Here is a 12,405-nt window from a genome sequence, read left to right as displayed (position 1 = left end):
AGACTAAAAAAGCTTAGCTGTGGGTATGTGTCTGCATAAGGCACTGCCGTGCTCTGCACCAATAGCTCCTGTGAGGACTTCTCATCTGCAGTGACATGTATTAGCTTAAGTAATATATTATTAGCACTGCATCTTTTTATTGGTCCAGACAACGTGGTGACTTAAACTGTCAGCCTGGCTATTCAAACAGTCATTGCTGAGCTGGAACTTCTGAGGGAAATGTGAGGAGGTCTCTTGGCGGATTGGCAGCAGTGGGAGCAAGCCCAGAGGGCGGGCAGAGGGCAGATAAATCCAAAAAGGACATCATCCACATCCATAACCAGTAGGAGTTTAAAAACCCCAGCTGATCAGGTCTAACTCAGTTAAATGTAAATGTAGTTTTACACAGTAAATAATTAATTCCATACGCTTCCTACTTCATGTTCTTTTCTTTGCCTTAGCTAGATCACGTCTCACTTTAAAAAGCAAACAGACTAAAGCTAAATGTCAGAAGAGTTTATTTCCAGATGAGTGATACAATTATTAACAAGCAAGTAATCAAGCCATCAGATAATATACAATTCAGAGCATAACTTTGACATTTTGACTAAGAGTATAAAAAGTGCAATTAAATCGATGCACTTCCCTAATAGAGTTCTTGCTTCAAAATTCTGGATGGCTAAGGTTAACTCATAATGATTTAATTAATAGTTTTTAAAAATACACTTGATCACTGCTATCTGTTTCTGCAGAAAATCATTAAAGCTCTTTAGTGAAACTGGCTGTCTATCACAAAGATTGTCCTATCTTATTAATAAAACTTTTAATGGAAATTTGTATGTATTATAAATTTCAGAGGCAAATATATAAAGGTATAATACAAAAGAGATAATCTATAGAGCCATCTTAAACAAGTCTACATGTTAAATAGCCTCAAGTATATTTTATTCTCAAGATAAACATAGGAATTTTTGTTTCAGGTCCATAAACACAATTTATATCTCTCCTTTATGTAGAGAAGTCACAAAATATAAATCACAGAGAAATAAATGTTTTCGGTAACATGTCTTGCCTTCACCAATCGTAACGATTAAATTAAATTGAAAAACTCCTGTAACATTCATGAAATTCAGATTTCAAAATTATACATTTTCTTAAAATGTCAGAATGATAATACAATCCAAGGGATTTAAATACCCATTTCAATTTCTCCTCTCCATCTCCCCAGTTCTAGTTTTCTATCATCTGGCAGCTGAACAAGTTGGAACACTACAAAGTACATCAGAAAAATGTGTCATTCATGTACAATTACTCATATGCAGTATTGCTATAAGCTGTGGATCCAGTTAGTCAGGTGCAATCCACTGAAATCATATATCAAACTCATTAATCCAGCATTTTAGAGTAAAATTGTTCAGTAGGACAGCTGGTTTTAAAATTATGAGCTGGTATCTTCCTTCTCAACTAGAGTTGCACCAACTTAGTGGAAAGGGTTTAATCTTACTGTCTTGAGTAGCTGGGTACATTCAGTCTTTCTGATGTTTCTCAAGTGAAGTTTCTCAAGGAAATTTTATTGTAAGTCTGAGTGGACTGATGGGAATGGAAAACAATAATAGAAAAAAAATGGCTATGAGACATGGTAAGTTGAGAAAGTGAAGATATTTCACTGTTTTTCAAATGCTTTAAAGACACATCATTTCAAAATAGGTATGCCTAGAAATTACAGTTAAACAAAACCCAAACATGTTTAAACTGGAAGCAGAGTCGAGTCTTTGCCTTCAATACTCTTCAGAACAGTTTGGTAGTGTTACAATGACTTAACCTTGATTTTCCCACAGGAAGAATATGTTGTCAGTAGATGGGTAAGTACCACAGCTCTTTGTACCCAACTATCTTTTTCTGCTGGCAGCTCCTGTGTGCACTATCTTAATCCACGCCTCTGCCTTTTCAGAGTTTTATCTGAAAAAAGAATCATAAACTCAGACTCAGAAATCCTATGGGACCAGGATAGGATTATTTGTTGAAAAATATTCAGGGTCTGCAGTATGTCACTTCTGTAGTGACAACAATAGAATTAATAATTGAGGCTGGTGACCCGAAAGCTGTGCGTAAACATTTGAAATGGACTTGGGCCGAGGTTTGTGTCAGTGATCAATGTGCTGTTCATCACACTTGGGTAAAGCTGCCATTGCTGATGCTGTATTCAGATGCTACAGTAATTACTATGCCACAGATAAGTTGCTTGATACAATAAACAAGGAGGTGAAGACACATTTTGATGAGTGTAGTTGACGTTTGCTTGTTAAAGGGAAAGGGGAACATCCTTACTGAAAAAGGAAACATGGCATATTCTTTTGAACCTCCCTCTAATAAAATTTTAGTGAAAGACATTGGTTTTTTACCCGCATGTTTTGCCTTGTTCTCTATTAACATATATTTCAGTAAGGATGTAGATAAGACAGGATGAGCCTCTCATTAAAAAAAGGAAATTATTTTACCTGAAGCATCACCTCAGTGCTGGTGCTGTGTTTGACCTATGTGTAGATTCAGCAATTTTGGGGAAGAATTCCATTACATTAAAAGGACACACAAACTCTGACACCACTAATAGCAGCCTGAAGGAGGATTCTGAGGACTCTAAAGGGGGTGTGTGATGTTGGCTTTAGGTAGCATTGGTGTGGAGGCCAGGAGGCCAAGGTAAAGGATAGAAGTCTACTTGTTCTGCAGTGCTGACACAGTGCTACAAATGATACAACAGTCCAGAATGCAGCTTGTAATTTGATGGCTTCCATGACTGTTTTGAATGGTCTCAGGAACCACTGCTATATCTTTGTAGTCCAAACATAGGTAGCCTAAAGCTATTTCAGCTCTCTCATGTGTGCTCAATTGTCATGTTCTTTATTATGCCTGTGGGTACACAATACAGATTGTCTCCTGTTTTTCTGACAGGAAAAAAGGATCTAAATTTAAAGCATACTGGCTATATTTCAATTATGGGCAGATTTCTTTTCAGCTGAAGCAAATCACTCTTCTTGACATGCCATCAGAGTCACAGATGACTGACCTTCAGGCTACAGTGCAAGAGATGTCTATTGTATTGAGCAGCTGATTGACCAGTTATGGGGTTTTTTTCCTTGGTTTTTTTTTGCCAACAGCATATCTGGTTTGGGTTTTAATCTTTTTATTTAATGCCCAGCTGCCTTAGCAGTCCACTTGAAGAACTAACATATGAAACATATATGTTTTATGTCTGTTGTTTGTAATTAATCATCAGTGATTATGATGTGTAATTATCTGTCCCATTTAATTCAGTATCAGTAATGGATGTATATTAAAGTTACTTCAGCCATCTGCATATTTTTCCTGCCAGCTCCTATTCAGAGACCAGCTTTTGAAGGCATTTTTGAGCAGAGTAAGATGGCCATCTGCTAATCCTGACCATGCACATATTTTAAGATATGTTGATTTGATTATGTAATTGTAAATTAATTGTAAATAGGGAACCTGATATATGCAGTTGAAGACCGTGTTATCAGTTTGTTGATCAATAATTACTTAAGTAATTTCTTACCATTTTCCCTTTCTAAATCTTGGAGATTTCCCATTTCTTGTTTAGATATTTTTGAAGCTTCTGAAACTGTTTACTATTCAAGGCAGGATATTTTAGAAAGAGTATACTGTACCCTGGTAAAGGACAGCAATTATTCCTCTGTTTATTAATCTAATCCCTGTAACAGTTTATTATTTTCAATTTAAAAAATGCTGTATGTATTTATGGCTAGGAGTATATTTTCATACTGTTTTCATTGCCCATTTAAGTAGTAGTAACCAGTTGGCACGTAAGGAGTTCACTTTGAAGTCTATGTTAGGTATCATTATTCATCTTTAGAGCTCACCTTCCTCCTAAGCCTCAAAAGAGCCCACGTGAGTAAGGATCTGGCTTCATAGTGTATAAAAAGGGTAGTGGGAACAATCTGTAATACCCTCTACCATTTCCCTTCACTGTCTGAACATTGTGGGAAAAAACCCTGTCTCTTCTGCCAGATGATGCAAATTCAAACTCTTTTTCTTCAAAACAATACTAATCTGACCTTTTACAATTTCTTCTTCTCACTGTGAATCCTTTTCAGTCTTGTCCTTAAAGTCTTTAACTGTTCAGGCAAGACCTACAAGTTTTCTTCATGGAAAACTCTTTACAAGGGAATTTGGTGCAGGCTGTAATGGATTCCCAGACTGCTTTATTAGTTTTGTTTTTACATGAAACTAATTTATTTATCTGAACTGAAATCTGAACTTCAATTTTGAAATTGAATTTTCACTACACTGAGTACAGTGGGTCTTTCTTCTGACTATACATTCTGGTTAAACATGGACTTTACACAGAAATATCTGGCTATTTCCACCTACTAGAAAGAGCCAGAATTAAATGTATAAATGAAGTTTACTTGTAACCCATTTACAAATGTAGTAAAAAATAGTTTTTTCAAATAACTGATTCATCCTTGTGGAAAGAAAAATACAGAAAATATTCTTAAAGAAAGAATGGTTTTGAAAATTAAGAGTTAGCAAGATATTTAATAATTTGAAAATGTTTATGCAAAGTGATTTTGTATTCCTGAATTAACTACTAGTTTTTTTTATATCAAAAAACACTCTTTTCTTTTGGCCAAAACTTTTTTTGGCAAAAGAATTGTTCATTAAAACATTTGACCCAACATTTTTTCCTACAGAAGTGAAAATTAATATTTAAAAAATTCTTACAGGTAACTATCACAGATACTTTAATGCCTGATTTCTGAAATGTCATCCAATAATCAAAGAAGTTACTCCTCATTTTTTTTTACTGTGTTAATCAAAAGTTAATAAAATCCACATATTGCAAGAGTCACAATATAATGCTAGACTTTTTAATTCAGGAAAGATAGAAAATTAGATAAAACTGTGATCTCAAACCACTTTTTTGTTTGCTTGTTTTTTCACATTTAGGATGGAAATGTGACATATTTTCCCTAATATTTGGAATTATTTTCTAACTAAATCAACCTTATCAAGCAGCTAGAATGCTGCCAGGTCAAGATTCTGCCCCAATCCCTCCCTGTTCTCTCTCAGCAAACCTGGGTCTGGTACTTAATCATGGATTTATCCAAGATTCTTTCATCGCCATTTCACTAATAAAACATATAAAAGGCAACAGAGAAAAATGAAGTTATCACCTGAAAAGTCTCTATTAAAAAGGCAACTTACTTCTTCTGAATGTTATAAACTACAGCTGCTGTGAGAGATTTACTGTGTATGTTTAATGTAATCATGTGTCACCATGGTTTCTTACTGTACACATCTCTTTTATTAGAATCAGTGATTCAAACATAGGTTTCCATGGATGATCATGCACACTAATTTTAACAATTTATCCTTTCCATGGAAGCATTGTACTCTAATATATTCCTTTTTTTTTTTTCCTTTGTTTTTTGGCTTATAATTAAATGCTGTAATTTTGTAATTTTTATAAAGTGGGCAAAATACCAATAAAAAGATTTTTAAAAAATGTGCTTGAGGGTAAAGGTTTGGACTGTTAATGGTACACAGTTATTTTTCTTTTTCCTTTCCAGTGTGTTACAATTTCAATGTTTTCCTTTCATTGGCTTTGACTAATCTTTTTATAGTATAGCATACATGGAGCTATTGCCAATGCAATCTAAAACAGCATGTGACAAGTAGCAAACAGCCCATCTAATTTTAACCTTCTCTGCCTGCATACATGTTTTTTGTCCTTGTAGCAATAGAATTCCTCATCTGCCTGCAGCTGAGATCTAAACTAAACACTGCAGTCACGTAAATATGTAAGAAAGCACATTCAGTTTTTAAAGCTAAACTGAAACAGCTTGGATGTGGGGGCAAAAACAGACTTAATAAAGCCTTCATGGAAGTCTTCAGCATGGTTAGACAACAGGAATTCTCCTCCTTATTTGGTGTGTTATTCCTCATACTGAGAGCATTTAAAGGAATATTTGATTTCTGATGATATTTCTGTTCCCAGTTCTGATGTTCATGTTTCTGTTGGTCTCTGCTCTTCAGCACAGATATTCTATCTGTTTTATGAGAATATTTAAAATCATAGGTACAATGCAATGTGCAGAAAAGCAAGGGATTCCCTTGCAGTGTTGCCATGTTTTCAGGAAAATGCATTTAAAGAAAAGTCAAGAAGGTGGGAAAATAATGAATCTGAAGAGTGTAAAAAGGAAATGAAACAGTGAAGAAAGGACATCATTTTATGAGAAGTATTTATACTGGAAACATTGTCTTCTAGCTGCCAATTGTTCTCTGGAAGTCAAATTATGCAAGAAAATCAAGACTAAGAACATGACAAAACTACATTTTTTAATACTAAGAAAAAAGCATAGTCTGGACATGAAAACTACTGATGTCTGAGAAATCAAAGGTCAGAGCCACAGAAGAACTTCTCATAATGCAGCTTTTATAATATTTGATGTAAGATAAAGACATGATTCTAGTAAACCTGCACACTGGACTGGGATTTACATGGAAAGACTACTAGCAGGCGGATCCAAACAGTTTTAGGTAATAAGAAGTCCACTTTAGTTCAAAAAAATACAACTGTAGGTGCCTCAAGAATTGTTCTGGTAAAAAAAGACATGCCCAAAGACTTTAGGTCAAATAAAAGTACTGCTGGGCATTACCCACACCTTGATTTTAATTCTCTGAATTCTTCATTAGCCCCACTTTCAGCCTGTAGGTATTTATGTGGATCCTAAAAACGGGATTGAAAGAAACCAGCAGGCCATCTGGACTAGGAGCACAGGTACCAAGGAAAAAACCACTGAAAGTGCTTTGGAAGGACTCTCAGATGGGTCATGCATTGAGACAGGTAAAGGACAGACTCTTGTGAGTCTTCCTGAGTTTTAAGTGTGGAGCTCCACAGGGGGTTGTATGAAGATCTTTAGGACTGGAACCTAGGCACCCATGGATTCTAGCAGAAGAGTTAGTCTTTTGGGCAGAAAACACACTGAAGCAAAGAGGGGGTTCAGATGCTACTGTTGAGTGAGTTTTCATTTAAAGCATCTAAAACCCGTTTGTTTCAGATCCAAACCCCCGTTCCTTTACTGCCCAGCACTTCATGCAGTCATTTCAAGTCTTCTAAATGGCTTGTTAATTTCTAGCAGTGCCTTGGAGCCAAAAAAGCTGGTTCTTATAGATCAAGATTAGTACAAAATTGAAAGAGCACTGTTAGGTCAATTGCTTTACTTGTTTGCATACTATAAACTACAGGGATACATTATGACTCTGATGGATCTGCTTATTTTAATATTGTGGGCTGCCTTGTACAAACAACAAACCAAAACCCAAACCACTTCTTCACTACCATTAGAACAGCAGAGAGCTTTTAAGATAGGAGTGGGTTTTTTTTGTATTCTTGAGGCCTCTAATGTTCCCCTCACCATGTTTTTTTCATTGTATTGACAGCTCAGAATAATTTCTACAGATGGATGAAAAAGAAAGAAGCAAGCTGGTGTTTCAGATAAACTGTTAGTAAGAAAGTTAACGAGTCTAATAACAGCTGAAAGTAGTTTTAGGTAATTTGCCTGTTGGGTGTGGTACTACAGCAACTTAAACTGATCTCATATTTGGGCTGTTATATTCCTACTCTCCTCTCCCAAAGCCTTAAATAACCTTCACCCCACACCTGCAGGGATGCCTCCTTCTGTTTCCATGGGCAGCTCATCCAAGGAAATAAATGATCATGGAATGACTCCTACTAAATATAAAGCAAATAGTTTTGTATTGGTTCTTTATACCACTTTATACCATTTATATCAAATGAGTGGTTTGCCAGGGCAGTGGAGGCTGGGAGGAAAGCCCTGAGCAGCCAAGGCTGATGGTCACATAAAAAACCATGAAAAAACCATGATCTCTTTTGGGGAATTAAAGGTAGAATTGGGTTGTGAGCTGTAAAACCTGCCTGCAGAGGCACATGGCAGCACAAAGGAGCACATGGCAGCACAAAGGAGCACATGGCAGCACACAGAGGTTTGTCTCCACCGTACCCTGGGGGGAGGAGGTGTCACACAGCAGACCCCTATGGAGAGGAGGCTGCAGGGAGCTGATGGGCGGGTGAACAGCGAGTGACCATCCCACAGAAGGACATTGAGAAAGTGTGTTGCCACGGGATGGGTCACATAGTGAGAATTACCATATAAGGAAATACTGTGGCTTAGAAAAGTGTATAAAACCAGCTCATTTCTTTGAATAAACGATTCAGATTCCCTGCTGGTCTGGGTCTGTGATTCAATTGCTGACACTGTCTGCTTTAGCAGTTCTCAGATTTTGCATTGTCATTTTGGACCTGCTGCAAAGGTGATCCATGTTATCATCTACAAGCTGGTGAGAGCAAGGTGGGTTTTGTAATGCCTGGTGTTGCTGAAGCAAGAGGAGTTAGTTACTCATGTCCTAAAATTAAACAAGTGTCAGCTTGATCAGGCCTCACTAGGGAAAAGAAGTCTGCTGAATACTGTCAACCACACTGAAATAAATGCAAAAAAAAAGGAGACTTCTTTCACTCATCTTCTTCACAGTCAGAAATCTGGCATGGTATACACAACAATCATGTATAAAATTTTCAAGGTCGCTTGTGCCCTTTTTTCTTACTTATCAGCTTAAAAGATGCATTCTGATTACCAAAGAAGATATGTCCAATTTCATTTTCTTATTGGAAATCATGTGTTCAGTTTCTTCTAAAGGAGTTAATGTAACACCCATCAAAAGAATATCTGCATTTGTCACAAAGAATTTCATGATCTAGTGGAACAAACACATAGAATTTCTGGAGAGAACCAGAGCTTTTTTCTGGCACAAGGAATATTTAGATAATTTTCTCAGGTTACCACATGCTGTTTATCATTATTAACCACATCTGAACAGTCAAGTGAAACCCCAGTAATCTCCAAAAGTGTGGCATAGATGGAAAGAGCCACCACAAGTGCAAGAAGCATCAGAGGTGAGTATTAGCATATGAACACTTTACAGAGGGCCTTGTCCAGCAGGACAGACCAAAAGCAATGATTGTTCTAGAAAAGGATGGCAACATATCAGCAAGTTTGTGTCTTCTCTTCGTATCTTCTACAAGGAAATATTTTTACTTGCATTGGACTTACCCTTAGTAAGTTAGTACCAGAACTGAGAGAGACGACAAAGTGGTTTGGAAGCTTCAAGTCAGTGGAACTCTCCTGCAAAAGAGTAGTGAAAAGGGACCCTTAAGAATAATGAGTACAGCCAGCTAACACAGTGAAGCTGGCTCTACTGGCAGTTTAAGGCATCCTAGCAAAGGAAAACTTTCAATTGACTTTGAGCAGGTTTTGAGTCCATAACTTGCTTAAACAATCTGAAATATAGAAAAGACTGCTATTCGCACTCAGCATTGGGTTCAGACTCTGGTTGCTACCTCCTCTATACCTTGACAGTGTTAGGGAATTTCCAGCACCAAAACTACAGCAGAATTTAATGCTCTATGCAGCACCCTAACAACAATATCCAGGGATAAAGGGATTATTCTTATTTTCTTATTTTGTTTAATAATTGACTTGTGTAGTAAAGAGTGTAATTTTATGGAATTCTTTATAAATTTATTTCCTGATAAATAATTGATGACTATCAAGATTATATCTCTGGGGGCGTTCAGTCAGTCTGCAAGGTAAACTTGGCCCTTGGCTCTACTGCCATAGGGCACAGCACCATCCCAGCCAAGATGCTTGACACCATCCTCATTTTTTCAACTGGATGAGCTAATTGAGCACATCATCGTTCTGGCACTTTCTGGGATCAGCAGCTTTACTGTTCATTCATGTTCTTGGTCATGCACAGGCACAGCAGGATCAGCCTTCCTTGGAAATGTCTGGCTTTCTGAGCAATGTGAAACACCACTGAATCCAAGGTGAAGGTTTTAGGAAGCAAAGATTGTCCCGCTTCAGAGTAGCAGCAGAACCAAATACCCAACATGTGCTGGTACAGGCTGAGGGTCCAGGCACTTGGGCTTCATGTGGCATCCTGGCATCTGCTTCTCATCTGCACCACCTCCTGCTCAGGTGACATGGACATGGTGCCAGTGTCCCATTGTCTTTCTTCTACCTCACTAATCTTCAGGAAATCCAGATTCCTGCTGAAGCATATACACATGAATATTTGTCCTGATTTTCATAACATGAATGCAGATCCACCCTCTGCCCCCAAAAGCATATGTGCACTTTGGCATTATTTAGAATCATTATTTCTGGAAAATAATTGTAGCATTGAACCTTCATGTCCTTGGCTCCTCCAAGAGAATCCAGATCTTGGGCTGATGTTCCCCAGCTGTGTGCATAGTGAGTGATGAGATCTGGGATGCATCACTATGAGAAAGTAGAGAAAGATGTGGGTGAGCATAGCTTATAGTTTTGGTAGCCTCAATAATCATAAATACAATATGTATCTAATGCTCCAGAAATAATTGCTTCATAAATTTCTTAAGAGCACATAGGAAAAATCTTATCCTTCTTGGAGGGTCTCAGATACCCACTGCAGCTGACAAACACAAACATTTTCTTTTTTCTTTTTTGAGATTTTCATTTCAAAGACTCAGTCATGAATACATCTGATGATAATCTGTTTCTAGCTCTGTGTTTTATACATCTTTGATCTGTACCAAAGCACATCCAGGGGTGAAAGACTGGACCTACCAATATTAATTTACTAAACAGTTTACATTTATGCCTCAAGGCCTGCAATGGGAATCCAAATGGGGCATCTTTAGGCTGACAGGCAGTGACCCTCCCTTGATATAAGCACAGGAAGTTCACAAGACTGACTGCTACATCCATATGTCTTTTAGCTCAGACACAGACTTGACTTGCAGCTACAGGCTTACATTGTGAAAGTATCTGGATTTTGTAACGTTTTGCAACCCACATATCCTACGTACCTTTTAAAGAAATTACATCTGACACATTCATAAATTGCTGTGAGTCTTGGGAGTGGGGTGGTTAGGCTGAATTGCTTCCTTTACACCTCCAGGACTGTCAGGGTTAGGGTCAGTGTGACACAGCAGAGCCAAAAGCAGAATGCAAATCTGGGCATGGTCACTTGGATGGGAGAGACAGTTTCTTTGTCATTCTCTCATCTCAAAGGTGGAGTAGTTCCAAACAGAAGCGCTGAGGCACAACACATCACTTATAAAAATTAATTCTCCCAATTGCTGTCTTTACTTAAATGCTACCTGTGTAGCTTTCACAGTGACACATCCTCCTCCTGCTCAGTCTGAGAGATATGAGGAGGTGATGGAAGGCAGAATGCATGGTTAAAGTGTTTTACAGTTCATAGGGTAAAAAACCTTCATGCCATAAACACAGACAATAAGAGAGCTGAAAGATAATTATGTGTTACCTCATGATTCATGTGATTTGGTTTCTATGGATTTTTCCAATCCTTGTAAGAAAATGCTTTGCAAGTTTTTTGGTAAGTTTCTTCATGATTTTTTCATTTTACATGGCAGTCAAAGCAGTAAATGAGAGGACGCAATTTGTGTTTGACTTATGATGTTGTAACGAAGCATAAAAATGTGCATGATTCTACCAATCTGTGACTCAATAGCTTTTATGAGCACAACTCTTGTATCTGTACTATGGTGTATTAGAAAATATTAGATCTATAAAAACACGTTAGGTGTATTAGCATACAAGATGTATCAGAATAAAAGACTTACAAGAATAAAATTACAAAGATGACTAATGAAGATAAAACAGTTAAGCAATTTGAATTTCTAATAGTCAATAAAATAGATAAGATGGCTATTGTAGAGGCATGTTACATGTTGGCTGACTTACCATGTTTTACTAACACAGGCTGATGGCATGTTACTTTATCTATACATCTGTACACAAGGGAAACAGGAAAGAGTCTTAGAGACTTGGTTGTAAGAAATAAATATGAGAAATCTAGGAAGAAGAAAAATTTTAGATAGGTATTTTTGGTTTTTTTAGAATTGTTATTGACGAATCTGGAAGACAAAGGAGGTATATTCTTGACTCATGCATGTTAAAACTATTCAAAATAGCTATTGATAATATCTACATGTTTTATAACCAAAAAGCTTGTATAAAACAAGTTAATAGTTTGTTTTTCTCCAAAACTCCTGGATATGTTTAAGCAGGGCTTCTAGCCAGCATGACTGGGAGCCAGCTTGATTGAAAGCAGAGCACATCACTGAGGCTAAAGTGTACGTAAGGTGGAAGTGGGGCCAGATTACATGGGAGGAGTGTAGAGGCATTGCCCAGGCATGCAAAGAAAAGCCAAAGCTCAGCTGGATTTAAACCTGGTGAGAAATCTAGAAAAAATTTCTACAGGTACGTTGTCAGGAAGACTGACTGCTGAATGGGGTGG

The 12,405-nt window shown here is 37.3% G+C and overlaps 1 long non-coding RNA gene across 1 annotated transcript in view; it reads right to left on the bottom strand.

Moving 5' to 3' along the window:
- Nucleotides 1–480: 480 nt before the first annotated feature.
- The window catches only part of LOC116442127, a 38,179-nt gene continuing 26,254 nt past the window's right edge, over nt 481–12,405 (bottom strand). The window contains exon 2 of the long non-coding RNA XR_004239411.1: nt 481–10,379. This is a non-coding gene — a long non-coding RNA (uncharacterized LOC116442127). The remainder of the gene's footprint in view (nt 10,380–12,405) is intronic.

This window comes from Corvus moneduloides, chromosome 3 (assembly GCF_009650955.1).
Source record: "Corvus moneduloides isolate bCorMon1 chromosome 3, bCorMon1.pri, whole genome shotgun sequence".
In the NCBI taxonomy this organism is placed as follows: domain Eukaryota; kingdom Metazoa; phylum Chordata; class Aves; order Passeriformes; family Corvidae; genus Corvus; species Corvus moneduloides.
This window is presented reverse-complemented; position numbering and strand designations above follow the sequence as displayed.